General features: G+C 38.6%; 1 protein-coding gene across 3 annotated transcripts in view; it reads right to left on the reverse strand.

Annotated features, from left to right (window-relative positions):
* Positions 1 to 22,899, reverse strand: part of TIAM2 (TIAM Rac1 associated GEF 2) — a 167,885-nt gene that overhangs the window by 42,899 nt on the left and 102,087 nt on the right. The window contains exon 1 of one of the 3 annotated variants that reach the window (XM_036766920.1): positions 16,944 to 17,023. The exons of the other annotated variants lie outside the window; for them this stretch is intronic. The gene's annotated coding sequence lies outside the window, so the exon portion shown is untranslated. Of the gene's footprint in view, positions 1 to 16,943; positions 17,024 to 22,899 lie in introns of those variants that run through there. 3 annotated transcript variants of the gene reach the window in all.

A 22,899-nucleotide genomic window follows, 5' to 3' on the forward strand; every position in this document is an offset into this window, starting at 1 on the left:
GCTGGTCAGCTTCACCCAAATTCCTTATAAACTTTTAGGGTGTATTATTAAAGGGGTGGATTGCTGACCATTCAGAAGGGAATACAGTGATCACTAAGAGCCAAGGCTTTGACTTTCTTGATGAGGTTACTAGTCTAAGTAGATAAATGCAAATGTGCAGTGGAAACCTCCATAATAATTAGGACCAAGCTTAAGTAGAACTGGTTACTTCATAGGTGGTAAGCTCCCCATCACCATGGATCATCACCTGGGCAGTCACTGGCCAGGGCTATTGTATGTAAGGGGTTCTTGTTCTGGTACAGGTTAAGCTAGATGCCTCTCAGATCCCTTCCAAATTTGGAGATTATCTGCAGGAGTGTGTATGGATGGGAACCTCAACAAATCATGATGCTAGTACTCTGGGAAGCATTTCCAATGGAAACAGCACAGTGCTGCTACTTTTCTCCTTTGGAAAACTATAGAAAGGTACTATACAGATCACTAGATGTATGCCATGGTACCTTTGAGAATGGTTCAACTCTAGAAAAACAAGAACTACAACAAAAGATGGTCGGTCTAGGCAATAAAAAGGGAGTGTTCTGTTCTCTGTGTATTTCTACGTTTCAAAGCCAAATATTCAATTCAATTTGGATTATCCATTGGTTGTATTATCTATACTTCATTTACAATATACTTAACACTTATACTTAAATATACTCTTTTTGTATAGGAAACATAAAGACTCTGTATTACCAAATAAATAAATAGTTTAATTCCAGTTTAACTAACAATGGCTGGTCTTCTGGAGGAAAAACAGACCCAGGTAATAAGTGTTTCAAGAAGTGAGTTATTTAGCAGAAGACAACACCTTCCCAATATCCCTTACAAAAAAAGTCAGGTTATATGAAGACAAGACTGTATAAGACTGTATAAAATCTTGAGGCCCAATAGAGAAGTTAAGTAGCTTCCCTGAAAGGGTTAATTAAAAGAAACAGCCAGTACTGGTTTTTTGTGGATATAGAGAAAACCAATCTGCTCCAAGGGCAGCACATGACCAAAGTTTTCTAGGTTTTCACCTCCAGTAATTACTTTTAACTTTAAATCACCTTTACTTCCAAATAGAACCCTTCCCCTTCTTCTCGAATAGCTCCCCTCAAAGAGTATTCCTTTAAAATAAAATGTGAGAAGAGAAAAAAATTCAGGAAAAGTAACTAACATACCAACTGAGTCTGCCAGTATATGCAGAGTCACAGCTAGTCTCCTAATTTCTTCAAAGAAGGGAGAGTATGACCTTGCAGTTATAGTTCAGGCACCCTTTTCCATTCTGATATCTTCAGAGATAGTCTAATGGATCTCAAAGGTACCATGGTGTATTGTTACTGTGTTTTTGCTTAATGGGAAGATCTTTCCCATCCATTAACAGGCCCATGCAACCTGCTTAAGTCACATGGAAGCCTAAGTCACATGACCCTAGGTCACAAGGGTTGTGATCCCCTCTGACCCTGAAGAAGCATATATATACTCAGAGGTTAGCATTTCGCCTTGGGGCTCACTCATGGGAACAGTGTTTGTGTGATGTTGCCAGATGAGACTCTGGGTAGCCATTAAGGAGCCCCTGGCTTTGAAAAGCCCAGGTATTGGTGCTTCTCTCTCTGGTAACTATGTACGTATTGCTTTTGGTCAGACAGTTGGAAGCCCTGTCTGTTGGTCTTTGCTGTTTGTATTTGCTCTGTTTATATAATTTCTGCTGTTTGTATCTTCTCTGAAGTTCAGGGTGCTGATTTTTCCCCTAAACTAAGTGAATGATATGTTTGATTAAAGTAAGATTGTTGGCCCCATTTAAGTTGCTTTCTTTTAGAAAAGTAGATCAAAGAACCTATGCTGGCAGCCCTCCTGCGTACTGGTGTTACTGGTCTTACACCCCCCACAGCAGCTGCAAGTAGCATTGTAGTTACACATGGCCACAGACTGATCACTCCTGAGGCCTCAAGAATATAATTGTTCTAGGCCTGTGGCAATATGAATAAAACCACCAGTGGTAGTTGTTAAGGCAGTAGATCTTGTAATCTCATTTTTATCTATCTTTTCCTATCTTCAACAAATCTGTCTCCAAGGCTGCCTATTGTGGGGTATAAATTGTGAGCATAAAAGTAATGTGATTTCAAATTAGATTTCTTATAGAAACCATGCTTCTGTGGATGGGAAAAAAAGACCTTTCACAAGTCTTGAGAGCAGACGTACCCTCTCTGAAAATATCCACTGGCCCTTTGCCTGGAATATGCCAGTTACTTAAAGCTTAGTGAGAAGTAGTTACTACAGTCTAGAGCACTTCTTTTTACCATTCATTTCAATGGACAGTCTCATTTCATTTCAGTAATGGATAGTATTACAAGAGATAGTAGAATGCAAATTCACAGCCATACTCCATCACATAATCACCATCTTCTCAGTTACAATCCTCTCTGAACTCCAAATCTTCTGCAGAATGCCATCATACGTGAAATATCTTAAAGGATCACCTGAAGAAGATACCTGGAACTATTCTTTAGAACAAAATTTCTTGAAAGTTTGCTTTTAATTGTTTAGCAGGGGTCATATTTAATTTTTCACCATTTTGATTCAGTTCAATAGCTATGAAATAAATGTGCAGTACTACACATACAAAAATTAATAAGAGTTCCTGCCTTCAAGGAATATGTGGTCTTAGGAATAAGAATGGAAGGGGGGGTAAAAAATATACACAAATAACTATAATACAAGTTAGAAAACCATTACTGTTTAGTATGCATTAAGTTCATAAATATCTGTGAGTGAATTACTATTAACTAGGAAAAATAATGGCATGCAAAATTCAAGGGTGACATTACTTCTACCTGGGGAGTTCAGTGAAGTTGTCAAAGAGGAGGTGGTATCAGATTTGGGCCTTGAAGGCAGAGAAGGGATTCAACAGGAAAGATCAGGGGTAGGGGAGAAGAAATTTGCTACAGGCATGAAGGATTATAATGTGTAAATGGAAAAGGAGGGGGAGGGGCAGAAGGTGACTTTGGAAAAAGTCAGCAGTATAGTTTGGCTACAAGAGGATAATTCCATAAAATGAGGTCAGAAAAATAGGTTGGAGACAAACTGTAGTGACCCTTGAATGCCAAAATTAGGAAGCTATTCTTTATTCTGTTAGTAATGGAGATCCAAGGATGATTTTAGAGCAATGGTGATATGACCACAGTAGTGTATTAAGAAGATTACTTTGGAAATGGTATGATGGGTGGAGACAAGGAAAAGAGATTATAACAATTAAAAGAGTGTAGGTGAGAAGACATGAAGGACTAAACTAGGGTGGCAGCTGTGAAGTAGGGGGAAAGGGAACTAGATGTGAGAAAATGCAGATGTGAATGTAAAAGAATTTGACAACTTAAGGATAAAAGGATGAGGAAGAGTCATAAATGATGCCAAGGTTTCAAGCCTGATAGACAGTGAGAACAGTATTACTGTTAATGGAAATATAGGCATTAGGAAAAAGGACAAGCTTCAGAGGGTAAGATAAGAATTTGTTTTGAACATGTTCCAATTAAAGAAATGACAGAACAACCAGGTGAAGATAAAAAGCTGGCAGTTGTAAAGTGCAGCTCTGAAGATCAGGGAAGCCAGAGATAACTGATCTGGGAGGTGTATAAATAGAGGGGAATCACTGAAGCCACAAGAATGGACAAGAACACCAAAGAAAAGGGCAGAAAGAGGGAAGGCCAAAGAAGAAGCCCCACTCGGGGGATGGAAAGAAGAAGAGGTGACAACAAAGACTCATCAGATCCTAAGATCAACAGTTTAGGAGCTGGAAGTAACCTTCAAGATCACCAGGCCAACTCCTTCCTTTTACACATGAGGAAAGTGAGACCCAAAGAGGTTTACCGACCTAAGGTCACACAGGTAGGTACGGCATTCAAACAAAAGTCCTCTAACTCTGAAATCAACTATATCAAATACTGCAGACAGGTCCAGAAGAATGAGCAGGGTCAAGTGGTCAGCGAAGGCATAGGGATAGTACAAAGAATACTAGATTGGGAATCAGAGGGCCTGGGTTAAAATCTCCTACAGAGGTCTGTGTGAGGCAGCTGGTTATGTGGTGATGGCTGGCCCCTTCTCCACAGAAGGAGTGGCTGCTACTCCCAGGGCTACAGTGCCTTTCTGTTTATTGGCGGCAGCTGGTCAGCAGTTGTTGCTGTTGGTGATGAGGAAGGCAGATCCCTTCTTCACAATAATTTCTCCTCTCAATGATGGCTGTGGGAGCTGATCAGGAAGCAGGTCTGAATGGTTTGAGGGTACTGCTATTTCCGAATGTCTTGAGCTGTCTCTATCAGAACCTGCTGCGAGATCATAGTCATGGTGGTGATAGTGGCCTGACTTGCTTGGCTCACACAGACTCCTGTCTCTCATGCATAGTGCCTTGCTGTTTCAGCTGGCTGGCTCACCTTGCCCTTGCCTCACCTTGCAGTCTGTTGGTAGTTGCTGAGGATGGCTAATCCCTTTAAATCCTATTATTCCAATGATTTGACAATTAGGAGGTCATTACTGACCTTGAAAAGAAGACTTTCTGCAGCATGGTGGGAACAGGAAAAAGTGGATTTATCTCCAAATCCTTTCCAGGAAGCACTAAGGAAAGGGAGGTTTATAAATAACTTCTCTATATGAAACGACCTTATGCATGGTGTGTAACGTACAGGTTTTCACTGTACTACGTACCACTTTCTAAAGTGAGTCAGAACCATTTGCTGGAAGGCACAGGTAATGCTTTTTAATATGTTGCTATGACAACACCCCATTTCATTAAAAAAATGAACAAAAAGGGTATTCAGTAGCCATGGCACAAGTTATTAAAATTCAATCTTGATTTTATCCTACTCAGCATATTATAAGCTATTGAACTGACTCAGGGGGCCAGTGCTTCCATTTGTAAGCATCTGATCTGTACCGTTGCAGGCCAGGTGTTAAACAGGAGGTGAAATGGGGCCATTTTTGCATTTCCTTGTTTTTCTCCTTCTGTTCAATTTCCTTACTTAAAAGGCAGACTTTAGAATGCAAGATTAAAATAGAAGTATCCCTCATTAACAAAGATAGCAAAAATGCATCCTAGTATTTCTATACAATTGTTACGTTCTTTCAAATAAAATAATGGTATTTCAACATAACTTTATTGAAATTTACTCAAGATGAGCCCCATCATCCTAGCAGCTATCTCTAATCCCATGCATTCATAGGATCTTCGGTTTTAAAGGCATAATTAGGTCAGCGCAGAAAATGCAGGCACTATTCCTAGTACATAATTTTTTTTCCTTTTTTTTGGAGGGAGTTATTTTTAAAAATTTTTTTCTCAATTACATGTGAAAAAATTTTAACATTAATTTTTCAAAAATTTTAAGTTCTAAGTCCTCTCTCCCCCTTCTTGAGAAAGCAAGCAATTTGATATAGATTATATATGTGCAGTCATGCAAAATATGTTTCCTTATTAGCCATGTTGCAAAAGAAAATGCAGACAAAAAAACAAGAAAAAATAAAGTAAAAAAAGGATACTTCAATCTACATTCAGACTACATCAGTTCTTTCTCTAGAGGTGGACAGCATATTTCTTCATAAATCTTTCAGAATTGTCTTAGATCACGGTACTCCTGTAAACAGCTAAGTCATTCATACTTGATCCTTACACAATATTGATGTTACTGTGTACAGTTGTTCTCCTGGATTGCTCACTTCATCAGTTCATATAAGTCTTCCCAGGTTTTTCTGAAAGCATCCTGCTCATCATTTTTTATAGCATAATAGTATTCCATCACAATCATATACCACATAACGTGTCCAGTCATTCCCCAAATGATGGACATCCCCTTGATTTTCATTTCTTTGTCACCACAAAAAGAGCTACTATAAATATTTTTGTACATGTAGATCTTTTTCCTTTTTTAAAAAAAGGTCTTTGGGATACAGACCTAGTAGTAGTATTGCTCAGTCAATGAGTATGCAGTTTTAATAGCTCTTTGGGCTTAGCTCCAAATTGCTCTCCAAAATGGTTGGATCAATTCACAACTCTACCAACAGTGCATCAGCGTTCCAATTTTTCCATATCCCATCCAGCATTTGCCATTTTCTTTTTCTGTCATATTAGCCAATCTGATAGGTGTGAAGTAGAACCTCAGAGTTATTTTAATTTGCATTTCTCTAATCAATAGTCATTTAAAGCATTTTTTTCATATGACTATAGCTTTGATATCTTCTTCCAATAACTGCCTCTTATATCATTTAACTGTCAGTTGAAGAATGACTCATATTCGTATAAATTTGACTCAGTTCTCCATATATTTGAAAAAAGAGGCCTTTATCAGAAAAACTAGCTGTAAAATTTTTTCCCTGTTTCCTGCTTTTCTTATAATCTTGGTAGCACTGGGTTTGTGAAGAAACTTTTTAGTTTAATATAGTCAAAATGATCTATTTTACATCCTATAATGCTCTCCACATCTTGTTTGGTACTAAACTCTTCCTTTAAATAAAAATCTGACAGGTAAAAAACACATGCTCCCCTAATTTGCTTACGATATCACTCTTTCTAAATCATGTACCCATTTTGACCTTATCTTAGTAAAAGTTGTGAGATGATGGTCGATGTCTAGTTTCTGTCAAAGTACCTTCCCTTTTCCAGCAATTTTCATCAAATAGTGATTTCTTGTCCCCAAAGTCTGTCTGGATTTTAGCATTTATCAAACACAAGATCACTATAGTTGTTTCCTACAGTGTACAATGTACTTATTCCATTCCACCGATCCACCACTCTATTTATTAGTCAGTACTAGATTGTTTTGATGATTACTGCTGTGTGATACAGTTTAAGATCTGGAACTGCTAGGGCATGTTCCTTCACATAGTTTTCATTGATTTCCTTGATATTCTTGTGCTTTTATTCTTCCAGATAAATTTTATTTTTTTCTAGCTCTATAAAATAATTTCTTGGTAGTTTGATTGGTATGATACTGAATAAGTAAATTAAGGTAGAACTGTCATTTTATTTATATTGGCTCGGTCTACCCATGAGCAATTAATATTTTTCCGACTGTTCTTAGATTTGGCTTTATTTCTGTGAAAAGTATTTTGTAATTGTGTTCATATAGTTCCTGGGTTTATCTTGGGAGCCCAAGTATTTTATATTATCTGCAGTTATTTTAAATGGAATTTCTCTATCTCTTGCTGCTGGGTTTTGTTAGTAATCTATAGAAATGCTGATGATTTATGTGGATTTATTTTATATCCTGCCACTTAACTGAAGCTGCTAATTATATCAACTAGTTTTTTAGATGATTTTCTAGGATTCTCTAGGTATATCATATGATCTGCAAAGAATGATAGTTTTGTTTTCTCATTGCCTATGCTAATTCCTTCATTTTCTTTTATGTGAGATAATTTTCTCCATTCTACCTCTCCCTTCCTTTTTCTCACAGTGCATTCCTCTTTCTCACCCCTTCATTTTATTTTTTTTAAATCATCCCAACATTGTCAACTCATACCTGTGCCCTCTGTTTGCATATATTCCTTCTAACTGCCCTAAAAATGATTAAGTTCTTAGGAGTTATAAAGTATCATCTTCCCATATAGAATGTAAACAATTTAACCTTATTGAATCTTTTGATTTTTCTGTCATGTTTACCTTTATATGCATCTTGCATTTGAAAGCCAAAATTTCTATTCAGCTCTAATTTTTTTATTAGGAATGCTTGAAAGTCCTTGATTTCATTAAATATTTCTTTTTCTCCCTAAAGAATTATACTCCATTTTGCTGAGTAGGTAATTCTTGGTTGTAATTCTAGCTCCTTTGCCTTGTGGAATATCATATCCCAAGCCCTTTACTCCTTTAAAGTGGAAGCTGCTGAATCTTGTGTTATTTGACTGCCTGCAATATTTTTACTTTGGCCTGGGGAAATTGGTTATAATATTCCTAGGGGTTTTCTTTTGAAAGAGATCTCTTTTAGGATATGATTGGTGGATTCTTTCAATTTCTATTTTACCCTCTGATTCTAGGATATCACAGCAGTTTTCTCTTACATTTTCTTGGAATAAAATGTCTAGGCTTCTTTTTTTTATCATGGCTTTCCGATAGTCCAATAATTCTCAAACTATCTCTCCAAGATCTATTTTCTAGGTCAGTTGTTTTTCTGATGAGATATTTCATACTTTTTTTCTATATTTTACATTGTTTTATTGTTTCTTGATGTCTCATGGAGTCATTAGCTTCCACATGCCCAATTCTAATTTTTAAGGAATTATTTTCTTCAGTAAGTTCTTTTTCCATCTGGCCAATTCTACTTTTTAAGAAGTTCTTTTTTTTCAGTGAATTTTTGTACCCTTTATACCATTTGGCCAATTGTGCTTTGTAAGGTGCTATTTTCTTTAGTGTCATTTTTTGTACCTCTTTTACTAAGCTGCTAACTCTTTCCATAAATTTCTTGCATAACTCTCATTTCTTTTCTCAATTTTTCCTCTACTTCTTTGATTTTAAAAATCCTTTTTTAGCTCTTCCAGGAATTTTTGATGTGCTTATGTCTAATTCATATTTTTTCCCTTTGAGGCTTTGATTGTAGCTGTTTTGACATTACTATCTTGTGAGTTTGCATCTTGATCTTCCCTGTCACCACAGAAAATTTTTATGGTCAGGTTCTTTGTTACTGCTGTTGTTGTTTCCTTGTTTTTCAGCTTATTTCTTGACTTTTAACTTTATGTGAAATTTGGGCTTGCTCCCAGGGTGGAAGGGGCACTGTCCCAAGTTTCAGGGTTTTTTTTTGCTGTTTTTAGAGCTAGTTCTGAGGGTCTGTAAGTCTTCACTGCTTCCAAGATGCTACGATCTAAGGAAAGATGTGGTCACTGCTTTCCTGGCCTGTACTCTGGTCTTTACCTAAGAGGAAACCTTGTTCCCCTGTAGCCACAGGTGCTGGTACTCCTATTGGACTTGGAGCTGTGATCAGGTCCCCTGATCTCCTGCAGTCACAAGTGCTAGTGCTCCTTTTTGCCTTGCAACTAAGACCAGGACCCCTACTCCCTTGTGGGCCACCCTGGAACTCTGACCAGGGACCCTATACCTCTCTGCTCTAAGTTTTAGTACTATTCTTCACCCTGGGAATGCCACAGGGTCCTGAACCCAGTGACAGTGAAGGATCCCCTATAATAAGGGTCCCCAACCAGTTGTCCAACCTCCTTACCCTCTGTGGGCTGACAGCACCAGAAGCTGATGCCATTAATGTAGCCACCTCCAAAGCCTGCTGCTGATACTGCTGGAGCTTGGTCTGTACTATACTCTTGCTGACCCCCAGGTATGACAGACCTTTCCTGCAGCCAAACAGGAAAATTGTTTTACCCTGACCTTTGGTTGGTTCTGCCATTCCATGATTTTATTTGACACATTATTTTAAGATTGTGTGAAGGAGAATTTGGGAGACTGAGGTGATTTCCTGCCTCCATTCTGCCATCTTGGCTCTGTCCACTCCGATGCACAATTAACAAAGAAAATGTGTTGTAACAGAACTTGCCCTTGAATGCATATATATGGTATCTAAGGATTGATGAATGTCTTAATGACAATTCAGACTGAGATGAGCTTTTTGAATGCAAAAGGTTAATACAGCATAGAGACACAAAGCCACATCAGAGAATAAGCTTCTCCTTTTCAGAATAACGGTGTGAACCAAAAGCCTCAATCGATCTGCAAAACATCGTCCTTGATTAATTTCCTTGATCAGGAAATTAATACGTAATGAAAAATTTCTAAATAATGACATTTAAAAGCCCTTTGTTAGGCCAGTAGAGTGACATCTTGATCCTAACAAACAAGGTTACTGATACGCTACAATAGGAGGCAAGAAGATACTTTCTCAAATCCTTGCTGGTTGTTTCTTTTTTAATTCAAATTTTCATTCATGTGCCATATTTTTCTATAATCATTAATTAAAGACAGACAATCAAAAAGAAAAAGCATCAGTTGGAAACAAGGGGTAGTGCCTGTGCTTTTGCCTCAAGGTTAAATGGGTGTATAAGTGCATACCTTTCTAGAGCCTAAGTCATGGAATGCTAGAGCCAGGAAAGGGCCTGCCACTTTGGTCTAATCGCACCACATTACAAATAAGGAAACTAAAGCCTACAAAGAAGTAACAAGAGCAAGTTCACACAGCTAATAAATAGCACAGCCAGAACCTGTACCCAATCTTCTGACTCCTCATAGAGTACTCTCTCCATGACATCATGATGCCATTCTCCCCACATCTACCCTTTTCTGCCGCTCATCTTTGGATTCTGTATTAATAGTTGCAAATAACTTGTTTATATGATGATAGAGAATATCGTGGCGCTGGAGTCAAGGACTTGGGTTCAAATTCCATCCCTGAAAATTACCACTTGTATGACCAGGGAAAAGACACTTAACCTCCGTAGGCTTCAGTTTCCTCAATACGATGAGAGGATTAGATTAGACTGGCCTCTAAGATCCCTTAAATCTCCAGATCTACAATACTATCACCATAGACTTTTCTCAAGATTTAGTTGAGAAGCTTCCACTAAAGGAGTATATTTTCTGATAGAAATGTAGGATGTCACTGCACAAGTGAAACTCACAGACCAAGGAGAGTCACTGGCAGCAGATACAAACATCAAAGTACTAAGAATACGAAGGATTAGCCAGATTGCCAGAGTCCAGAGATTCTGTATATGAAACATTATGTATGCCTCATATTTTTGTATATAGATATTTAACCATCTCTAATTTTCACAAGGAGAAGGGTCTACAGCTGCATTTAATATAAATTAAATAGTGGGAACAAGTCGCTGAGTTACTCTTTTAGCTAGGTTTACTACTTTTGAAAGCTGGTACTCTTGTCCTTCCCAAAGAAACTTGCCAAAAAAAACAACCTCAGTAACAAACTGGGAATCTCCCTTCCTTTTCCCCCGATAGGCCGACACCTGCAGTGACCACATTGACAAAGATTCTCTGAAGTCTTTTTTTGTTATTCCTTTTTGATGTGGAATTTTAAGCAATCTTATCTAAAAACATAAACATATTTATACAAGGAAATGGCTTTGAAAGTATATCCAACATCATAAAAGCACATTAGGAGCAGAAAAGTTATAGGATTAAAGAATTAAACTGATAATAAATGACTGAACAACTCTGAACAACCCTGAAAAATAACAGCTACTTGCACTTAAAGTAGGACCTTTGAGGTTCCCAGGGCCCCTTTTTCACAACCACTATGTGAAAGAAGTGGCATAATCAATAGGCATTTATGAAATGTCCACCATGTGCCAGGCACTGTGCTAGACACTGAGGGTACAAATGCACTATGCTCTGATCAAGTCATCAAGTAGGGTCATACACCTTGTCTTTGTCAGTCATTTCAGTCATATACAACTCTCCATGACCCCATTTAGAGTTTTCTTGGCAAAGATACTAGAATGGTTTGCCATTTCCTTCTCCAGTTCATTTGACAGTTGAGTTAACTGAGGCAAAAAATGTTAAGTGACTTGCCCAGGGTCACCCAGCTAGTGTCCGGGGCCAAATCTGAACTCAGGAAGGGGAGTCTTCCTGATTCCAGGTCCAACACTCCATCCACTATAGTACCTAGCTGCTCACCATACACTTTGAGTCCCAACTAATAAGGTTCAATGCTGGAATTTGAACCCAGGCCTCTTGATCCAAAGTACAGCACGTTAAGAAAAACACAACATAGCTATTCCTCTCTCTTCAGTTGGCAGGCTCAATTTAAAGAGGGCTGGGCTCTGTGTTGCACTGAACTTTTAACATATCTATCTGGTGGGCGAGCTAAGCTTCTGCTGAGCTTTATTATAAAAATAAAAAACATCACAGGACAGGAAGCTCCCCCTAAAAGGAGACTACCCCCAAAATCCACATATCTTTCCCTAGGACCCCTTGAACAGCGCCTGGCACATACTAGGCACCAAATAAGGGCTTGTTGATTGGCTGATGGCCAATGTCATAATCAGAGTCCTGTCAAAAATCATCCTAACTTTTCAAAGATTTAAATAGTTATAGCAGAATCACAGAACTTTAAGATTTTCTTTTTTGTTATGACTCTTTTTTATTTATGCATTTTGGCTAAAACTGCATTTTTAAATATGTGTTTTATTTATTAGAAATAACTAAGTAGAGGCTGAATTCTGGCTTATATAAAAATATGCTTGTCCTCCACTTACATAGTATATGCAGACCTACTGTAATCAGACCATCAAGCCAATTAGGAGTCCCTTGGCAGCCAGACACAATGGGATACGTACTACCACGCAGAACAGGAAGCTTGGGCTTAGTCCTGGCTCTTCCACTCATTAGCTATATGACCTTACTTACCTTCTTCTAATAAGTAGGCATTTTGTATTTACTTGTATTCATGCTATTTTCCCCTAAATGAAAGTAGAGACTGTGTTCATTTTTCTTTGAATCTTCTGCATCTAACCCACAGGACAATACGGGGCTCAGTGGACAGAGCACTGGGCCTGGTCAGGTCAGGAAGACCTACCTTACTTCAAATCTGCCTCAGACATATAATAGCTGTATGACCCTGAGCAAGTCACTTAGTTTTTATCTGTTCAGTTTTTTCATCTGTAAAATGGGGATAATAATAGCGCCTACCTCACAGAGTTGTACGGATCAAAGAACGTAACATGTGTATAACGTTCTGCAATTTCAAAGGGCTATGTAAATGCCAGCTATTATCATTGTTACTATTAAAATACATGCAAAGTAAATACTAAATGATTTCCAAAGGGAAGGGTACAAGCAACTGGTAACAGAATAAGGTTCAACTAGGAAGGGGCACTTGAGCTGGACCTTAAAGAAATCTATAGGTTCTACCAAGGGCAGGTAGGGAAGACAGGGGATAGCCTTTGCAAAGACATGTGGACAGGAAAAGGAATGTTGGGTATGGAGAACAACAAGCAGGCCAGTTCAGATTATAGAATACATAAAGGAGAGTGAAGTATAACAACCTGGATAGGAGGCTGGAGCAGCTAAATTACCAGGGTTCAAATCCCTTCTCTAAAAGCTTTCTGCCTGTTTAACTGTGGGTAATTGACTTCACTTCCATGGGTCTCGATCTCCTCATCTGTAAAATGAGAGAGCTGGACTAGGTGGCTTCTTGGGTCCCTTTCAGGTCTACATCTGTGTTCTCAAGAAATTCAAGAGGTTTTATATTTTATATTCAAGGCAACTGGAAGCCATTTGGGCTTTATGACACCGTCAGACCCGGGATCTAAGACTATCAAATTAGCAAGTATGTAGGGCACTAGTTCTCAAACTTGGGTCCCAGGACCCCTTTACACTCTTAAAAATTATTGGGGACTCCACCAAAGAGCTTTTGTTTATATGGGTCATTTCAATTAGTATTTTCCATACTAGAAATTGAAACATCTAAGTATTATTATGAAAATAGTTTTGGATCCCCTGAGAGGATCTTAGAGAACCTCCCCACCCCAGGTCTCTGGACCACCACAATTTTAGAACCATAGGTGTATAGAATGGATTAGACAGAGGAGAGACTAAGAGAGGGAGATTGTGACAGAATGCAGGCAAGAAATGGCAGGGCCAGCCCTACCTCATGTTTTAGAAGAGTCTTTTTTTGTTTTTTTTTTTTATTAACAGATTTTTATATTTTTTGTCTCTATATCATCTAGATTTCCCTCTCTTCTCTCCTAAAGAACCATTTCTTATGACAAAGAATATTTTTTAGCAAAAAAGAGGAAGGAAAGAAAAAAAAATCAGCAAAATCCATCAATACATTGAAAAAGTCTGATCTTATATATAATGTTCCATACTCATGAATCTCCCATGTCTTCGAAGAAGAGCAGAGAGACTGGATACATCATTTAAGTTCTCTGAGGCTCACTTTTCTCTGCTGTAAAATGAGATGTTTGATTGGATAATGTATAGGGTCCCTTCCAGCTCTAAATCCTATAATACTAAGATCCTATGGAAAGAAATTTACTGAATCTAACTCTACGTGTCCCATTCTACCAGTGCATAATTTCCTTCTTGTGCCCTTTACAGGGGCCAGGAATAGCCAGTCTGACCCTGGCTAGTAGTTTGATTAAACTAATAATTCAAGATGACAGTAGGTAACCACAGAGACAAGTGGTACAACAGAAAAGCCCCAAAGTTTCAGTTACCTTGCCATACGAACCTCCAAAATGAAGCCAAACCATTACCACAACCACCACCACCACCACCTTCTTTCCCCTCCCTGTCCTTACAAGAAGACATGATCCTAGGCTCAGGGTCTGGGTAGAAGGGTACAGGCATTTCCTGGACTCAGTTCTGGTCTCAGTGGGCTGCCCTCCTGACTGTGGTGAAGCCACAGGCAAACCCTAAAACCATAGAGACCTTTCTCTTGCATTTCTATTGAAATACTCTCTTCAGGCAAAACAGAGGGGAGAAAGTGAATCTCTGCTCCATTTTCATAATGTAGAAGCAAAGAGGGCATAACAAACAGGGAAATCATTCCAGCTGAGATTTCTGGAAACCACCCAATAAGAGAGGCCACTCCAAGAGAGGGGCAGCAGTTAAAATGTGTTCCCAGTCAATACAATTAGCATTCTCATGCAGTTCCATGCCCCCACCCCAAATACATCCATGGATGTGTCTACCCAAACCTTCCCCTCCTAACTCTCAGGCCACTTTGTTACTCTTTTGTGGCACCATTTTGTCTTACCTCTGCCCTCTTAACTTCTACCCTCCAGGAGATTCCAGATGTTTCTGTACCAAGTTCTATTAATGCAAAACTCTCTCAATCAATTTTAACCAGATTTTACCTTCTTAAAAATGCTAGCAGGAGGTAGCAGGGGTGGGGAACCTGCAGCCTTGAGGCCACATAGGCTGCACCTAAGTATCTAGAAGGCCACATGTGGCCTCAAGGCTACAGGTTCCCCACTCCTGGGTAAGAGTAAGTAGGGAGTGGGGAGGTTTCATGTCCCACAAGTGTTATTATTGACCCAGGCCCCAATCTCCTAGGTCCCCACTTAATATACAGCTCAATTCAAAAGATTTTACTTAAGGTGAAGACGGTTTTTTGGTTTTTTTAAACAGGAAGCTTAAAAAAGTTTCTACATAAGAAGCAATCTTTTTTTTTAAAGAGCTGTTACTACCATGTCAAACACTGACCCACAGTGAAAATAATAATAACAATAACATGGACTCCCATGTGATTACATAGCCCTTCAATTTCCACAAATTCCACTTCTCTCACAAAAATCCTCTAAATGATCTCTAAGTTCTATGATCAGAGAACATGAAGGGGCCTAGTCCAATCCCCTCAGTTTACAGATAAGGAAACTGGGGTCCAGGGAGGTTAAAGGGATTTGCCCAAAGTCACAGTAGAGGAAGGGAGCATTAGGAGGTGGATTTGACCCAGAGCTGGTGTTTCATTCCTTGCCTAGAACCACCGGCCTCTTTTCTTCAAGAAGAGTTGGGAGACAACTGATAGGGCACAAATCCCCAAACTCACACAGTTTTAAACTTATATCCTAATGCACATAGAGGACTTCTTCTCCAGCTAAATCCTAGAAGCCAGTTGTGTACTAGGATCACCATCTTACAGAGGGGGAACTGAGCATCAGAGAAAGGGACCAACTTATGCAAAGTCTCACAGCTAGGGAGAGTCTGGCTAAGCTTCAAGCCTTCTCTTCTTCACCAAGTCCAGGGCTCTTTCCACTCTGCCATTATTATACCTCTCCAGAACCATAAGGAAGGACTGACATTAGGTCCCTATGGGGGCCTACGTGCTCCTTCAAGCATGAAGCCATTTGAGCAACGATGGGCATTTTGGTGAGTTAATGCAATGCAATGGTCTGTTTCATTTGCTCTGGCTTTGCTCTTTATTGATGGGACTTTGCAACATACTGTTATGTCTTAAAATAGCAATAATTTGTTAAAGACCAATGTCAAGTTTGTAAATGTAGAGTTAAAATTTTAGCATTGTCAAGAAAACCAGTCAAATTTATTGTTGGGAATCAGCCAACAAACATTTATGAAGCATTGTGCTAAGTGTCAGGGATACAAACTACAGCAAAACCACAGCAACAACAACTTCTGCTCTCAAGGAGCTCACATTCTAATTGCGGAGACAACATTCAAACAACTAGACATACAAGAGATAGACAGGTAGAAAGCCAGATTGACAGACAGACAAATAGATAGATACAGACACACACATACATATATATGTATATATGTAGTGTAAATGGGAAGTATCTTAAAGGGAACCACAGTGCTGGGGGGGAGGGAGTTTTGGGGAAAAAAAATCTCTTGTAGAAGGTGAGATTTGAGTTGAGTCTTAAGCCAGGGAAGGCAGGAGACAGAGATGAAGAGGGACAGCATTCCAAGCATAGAGAAAAGCCAGTGAAAAGTCATAAAGTTACAACATGGTGTATCATGAGAGGAACTTCAAGGAGGTCAGTGTTGCGAGATGTGAAGGGGAATAAAGCATAAGAAGACTGGATAAGACTGGAAGGACTTTAAAAGCCAAAGAGAGGATACCTTTTTTTTTTTAAATCATGAATGTAATAGAGAACTACTTGCATTCAGTAGGGGGCATGATATGGTTAGACCTGCACTTCAGGAAAATCACTTTGACAGAACAGCAGATAGAGAGAACACATTAAAACATATATACATTCCCAGCTACTCCTCTTCACACATGGCCTGGCCATCTCAAACCCAGTCGTGTTTTCAGTAGTGGTACACAGGTCACTACCAATGAAGTTGTCATGTATGCAACTAGGACAGGATGCTCACATACACATAAACATAAACTTTTTTGCATATATACTCTGAAGCTCAAACTTGAGACACATACAGAAAACAAAGTAAATGAAACATTGGGAAGAAAAACTTGTTTCTCACCCAGATATACACACAAAAAATAACTTTAAAAAAATCTCACCTGAAAAAATTGACTTGATAGTTAGCCAAGCAAATCCAGGCAACATCTACATAGTAACACCACAGTAAAATACACTGAAGAATGAGTGTTTGCAAAGTGATACTAAACCACACCGGCTGAGAACTGCACAAAATGAACAGCCTCTAACGGACAATCAACACAGAGGTGCACGCTGTGCAACATCCCGGATGCCTTGCGGTTACCACTGTACTGTGGCACATGTCACCCTCTGGTTCTGAGTGCCCTTTGTTCTATGGCTGATGAGCACCCTTGATATAGAACTGGTTTGATGTCTTTCGAAAGAAGCTTGTTTGAAGACACAGTATGCTGATAGCAGAAATTATGCAAACTTTGTGGGCTTATAAGCAGTTAATTCTGAAATCCCCAAATAGTCCAAATGACAGGTCAGCACCTTTTGGGCACTTGCAAACTAAAATTTCTTTTCTAACAGCTGGGAGTTGCTGCTGTTGTTGTTTTAAACTTAGATGGGAGTGTAAAAAGGGACAGGAGGAGGTTTGCCAAAGAAGATAAGTCATGGCAAAAGAATTGTTGTTAGAAAACTATATTGAATGAAAAAGACAAAAGAATAAAGGGAATAAAAATGAAGAAAAGAGATGAAATGAGCACCTTGTGAAGCAAACTAATAATTTTTCTTATGTCATAATGACAGATAGGTTTTTATGGACAGTTGTTTCCCTGTTTTTCATCCTGCTATTAAGAACAGCAGGTGAGTGATTATACTTTGTATCGTAATCCAGTCTTGATTTGGAATAATTAGCTGCTGATGAGAGGCTAAAAATACTAAAAACCTGGATAATAATAGCTAACATTTATATATCACTTAAAGGTTTGCAAAGCACTTTACATAAGTTATCTCATTTGATCCTCCCTCACACAACCCTGAGAAGTAGGCGCTATTATTAACCCCATTTTACAACTTGGGAAACTGAGTGACATAACAGATAAGTGACTTGCCCAAGGTTGCTCAGCTAATAAGGTGTGTGAGGTGGGATTTGAGCCAAGCCTTCCTGACTCTGATTCATTGTCCCACTAGCTGCCTAAGATCAGTGCAGGAATTGGCTCAGGCAACTTCCTGCTAGCCCTATCAACCCCATTTCTTGAGAGATCTTATGCTAAGGTTGTCGCTACTACAGCCTATGCCTTAAGCCTCTTTCCCTTTAAAGTGAAAGTGACATTCAGTGTTGACCAATATAATGTTAGTTCCTTAAAGACAGGAGTGGTTTCATTTTTTTCTTTGCATCCCCAGCAGTAGCTGATATATAGGGTATATAGCTACAAACACCTAAAGCGGCAGTAAGACTTTTGGAACACCCCACCAACAAAATCTATTGCTGATCTACTTTTAGAACTGGTCAGAGAACAAATGGTAAGAGCAACAAGCTATTTGGGTCCATGACATAAAGAAAATGTGAGAATCCAAGGACTGTGATCCAGACACTGGATTTAGAGATTAATTCATCATTTTAATAAAATAACTAAGCATACAAGATCTTAATGCTCAAAAGAAAAAAAAATGAAACAAAGCAACAGATAGAGGATTTATTTTGGACTCCCCTACTTTGCCAATGAACAATATTCTACAATTCAGAGGCTCTTAATCTCTTTTGTGTTATGAGCCCCTTTCTTAGAATATTTTTAAATGCATAAAACACATAGGATGTCAAAGGAAATCAATTATACTGAAATACAGGCATTAAATTTTTTTTAAAGAACACAGAGGTCCAAGTTAACAACCTTGGTGATCATCTAATGTCTTTGTGCAATTCAACATTTATTAAGCACCAGCTGTATCCTAGGAAGGCCCAGTGCTTAACTCGGGGGACTATAATGAATTTGTGGTATGTTGGTATATTTTTTTTAATTCCTTGGTAATATAAAACATATGACATATAGCATCTCAATGGCAGCTTGGAAAAATTTGGCTTGTAAATAGGGTTGTTAATTTGGAAAAGTGAAGGAAAGTAGTCAGCAAGAGAATAGAGCTTTGCTAATTTGTAGACAATTTGAGGAATGGCTCAAATAAATGATGAGGTACTGTTACCAATCCTTGCAACACAGTACCTGGATACATTGAGTGTACCAGGTATAGAGAGCTGTTGCTCAAGTAGCATATCTCAACACTAAGGACTGATTCTTTTCCTCTCCCTTAAGAAAAAGTAATGGTCTCCATTGTCCTATGCCTTTCACAAATAGTAACTAGGTTTGGTGGGTTTTTTTACCCTGAACTTGGGACTCCAAATTTAAACTTGTTAACTAACACAGGGAAGAAATGATTTGTTAACTACAAAAAAATAAAGGAAACTTTAAAAAATGGTACAGACTCGTGTACAGAATGTGGTTAGGGCTCAACAGGCCAGGAATATTTGGCCACAACCAAGAACTGGATGTATTCTATCTTTGGAACGCTTGTGGAAGAGGTATGTGAGTGGCCTCAAGGTCTCTTAGCACATTAAAAAGTATTAAAAAACCCTTAATAATTAGCCTTGGTAATAAAGAACAAAGACAATTACCTATTACCCTTACCCAGACTCAAGAAGCACCAGGCTGCATGCATAAGAGGTACTCAATAAATATCTGTTGAATGACACTGGTTCTCTGTCAGTTGTTCACACACAACACTCCTATTTTTGTATACACAATCTTATGTATTTTATTTTGTGCATGACTTTATGCTAGGAATAAAGTCCTTCCCCCTCACCCATCCCTGGCTCTTGGAATCCCTTGTTTCCTTTGAAACCACTTGAGACATTCTCTATAGGAAACCTCTCTTGATGTCTCTAGTTACCGGTACCCTCTCTCCCCAAAGTTTACCTTGTATTTCTTTTTTACATACTTGTTTATGTTGTTTCTTCTGCTAAAATGTAAGCATGTCCAAGGTAGGGAGAGCTTTATTTTGGTCTCTTTATCCTCTGTGTAACTGTCACAGTGTAAGTGATTAATAAATGTTTGTTGACTAAGAACCCAAATGAAAACACAAGAGAGTGTGTTATGATGAAAACAGTACTAGACTAGTCAGGATCCAGGCCTCAGTTCCTCATTTTGACTATAAAGGTGTTGGACTACAGGTTTTTTCAGTTCTATTACAATGAAAAACTGAATTATGTACTCTGTGTAATGTTTTCCCTTGAGATTTCCCCTTTAAAATAAGAAAGATGAAGTTAAATGTATGGGGAAAAATTATTTCAGCAACATGATCCTTCCCTATTACCACTACCCTTTGCAACATTCATTTTTCTTTGAGGTTTTCATCCTCATTTATTGATATAAAGTTAATAAAGTCAATCAATGGCAAAGAAACTTGGAATCTAACTCTTCCTCAGTTGGAATTTCTTCCTCATGGTCTTAAAAACAGCTGTCTTAAAAAAAACATTATTTAAGTAAGGCACTGGAGTTAAAAGATGGGCAGAGAAAAGAAAAATCATGGAATCACAGAATTTATTTTAGATGGAGGGACCTTAGTAATCCTGTGGTTCAACATTTATATTTTACAATTGTGGAAAATGAGACTAGAGGAGGTCAGTGTCATGAAAGGAACCCTAGATGTGGAGTTGGGAGAATCTCCATTTAAAGCTAGCCTCTGATTCTAATTGTGTGACTGGGATTAAGTCATTTGACATCTCTAAGCCTCAGTTACCTCATCTGTGAAATGGGGATATCACCTCCCCCACAGGGTTGTTATGAAGAATAAATGAGCTCATGCAAAGTGTTTTGCCAGCCTTAAAGCACAATAGGAATTGTTGTTGTTGTTATATATCTAAAGGCCACATAGCTAGTTAGGAGCAGAGCTAGACCTCCATCAGAGATTACCTGACTCTTAGTCCAGTGATCTTTCTGCTAGAGCAGACTGCTTTTTCCTACTGGCTAGAAAGAAACACTACATTTAGGACTTCCTTTCAGATTTAAGGCTTAAGTAGGAGAGAATCTTTGTCTTAAGTTTCCTATTCCCTAGCCCATGTCAAAAAAAGTGTAAAGACAAAAACAAAGGTGAGAGCTAAGAGGAATGAGGCCTGTTGGGTCTCCCCTCCTCCACCACAACCAGTGGCAAGGAGCTTCCCAAGGTCTTTAATTTAAAGCTCTCTGTGCCATGGAAAGAACAAAGGTTCTTCTGATGGCATAGAAGTTGTTTCAGGGGGCAGGGAGCAAGAGAGGTGGGAGTACTTGTGGAAATAAACTATTAAGTTGGAAACAGAAGTGTCCATTTGTTCTCTTCTATTAGAAATAAACCTCTGTGTAACCTTTGTCATTTGCAAAGTCCCACAGACACATCATTAATTAGTCATTATTTTGATATTACAAAGGTTTTAAAGATAATTTAGATAAAAAAGATGGAGATAAATTTAGATAAAAGATGATAAAAGATAAAAAGGTGACTTTAAAGATAAATGCATTTAATAGCCCTAGTCCCACCTAGTTTAGGAGACAGGGTTCAACCTGACAAGCCTGGATTCCTTCCTGCCTTCCCCTCAGTCTGGATGACTCATGCATTGTCTCAGAAGCCATGCTACTTCTTCAACATCCTTTCCATAGTTAACATTCTGTTGTTTATCATATACCTTCCTATTTTCATCATCCTCTTTTGTGGTTCTGAAGGTGCCTGTGAACAACAATAATGTTTGTTTCAAAATGAAAAAAAAAAGGAGGATGAAAAGCAGCGGGATAGGAGGCAAAGAAGAAAAAAAGAACTGACAGTAGAAGGGAGGAAAGAAGTCGCTGCGTGGGAAGAGATGGGAGGAGAAAGAGAATGACTGAACAGAAAAGCCAAGGTTTGAGGGTAAATGAGACAGAAAATTTAGGGAACACTCCATTTCAGTTTTTTTTTTCCTTCTAAAAGCTTTTTTTTTTTTGGCAATTTTTACAGACTGGAATAGAAAATGGCAAAGGTACAGAAGGTGAAGCCCTCTGCCCCCACCCCTCTTTTAATTATTTAGCAGTCAAGATCCTGCTATTAGTAAATTCTATTCCTTAAGACATCTAAATAGCCCAGAACATGCCAGGTGGCAACAATCCACCGGCCTCTCTCACTGCAGCTTGGTGAAGTCCTATGTACATAACTGAATGAAAACATTCTTCAAATCCTGCCCCATGGACACAAGGCACCAGATTTAAGTTGGGTGGGGAGCTGGAAACATCACTACTAGATGGGACACAGAATAGGAAAAGCAGATTTCAACTAACAGACTTAGTGTTGTTTTCCAGCCCAAGCAACAAACTGTCTTCTTATTCCAACCTACCACCAATTTCTTTCTTCATAGGACAAGCCTCTTTTCCAAAATGTTTTCCATTTAACTCATCTGTTTTCTTCTCATTGCATAGACCTTCCAATACCACTACAAATTTAGTATAAACTAGCTGGAGTTGTTTTTATTTCAAAATTACGGAGAACAATTCGCCTGATACTAACTAGTGAGCATCAACTTATCCTTTTGCACTTTTAAAAAAATGCTGATGACCACCAGCCTAGGAAAAGGGGATGAATGGGTAGTATTACAACTGGACACACCCTTTTCTATCAGACTGAACAAGACTGGCAGCTTACTGACACATCTGTCTGAATAATTAAGCACAAATCAAGGAGGACTGGGCACTAGTAGTATTAGAGGAGGTAAATACTATTAAAGAATTTATCATTTTGATTTTAAAAATTGCTTTTAAAGATATAAAGAAAATGAAATGTGGTTATTTCAAACCACACTTTTGTACTTCGAAACTTCCACAAGCCTGTAGTGTCTCTGTCTCTCACTGTCTGTCTCTTTCTCCCTGCCAGACACATATAACCCTATGCCATACACAGACAGGTACATGCAGGGTACACATGCGTGCAAGCACACACGCGCACGCACACACACACACGCGCGCATGCGCGCTGCCCAGGTTTACTGTTGAATAAGACAGGCTGCTAAAGAGTGAGATGCATCTGAGAGTTAAATGTGAAAAT

The sequence above is a fragment of the Trichosurus vulpecula genome, chromosome 7 (assembly GCF_011100635.1).
Source record: "Trichosurus vulpecula isolate mTriVul1 chromosome 7, mTriVul1.pri, whole genome shotgun sequence".
Taxonomy (NCBI): Eukaryota; Metazoa; Chordata; class Mammalia; order Diprotodontia; family Phalangeridae; genus Trichosurus; species Trichosurus vulpecula.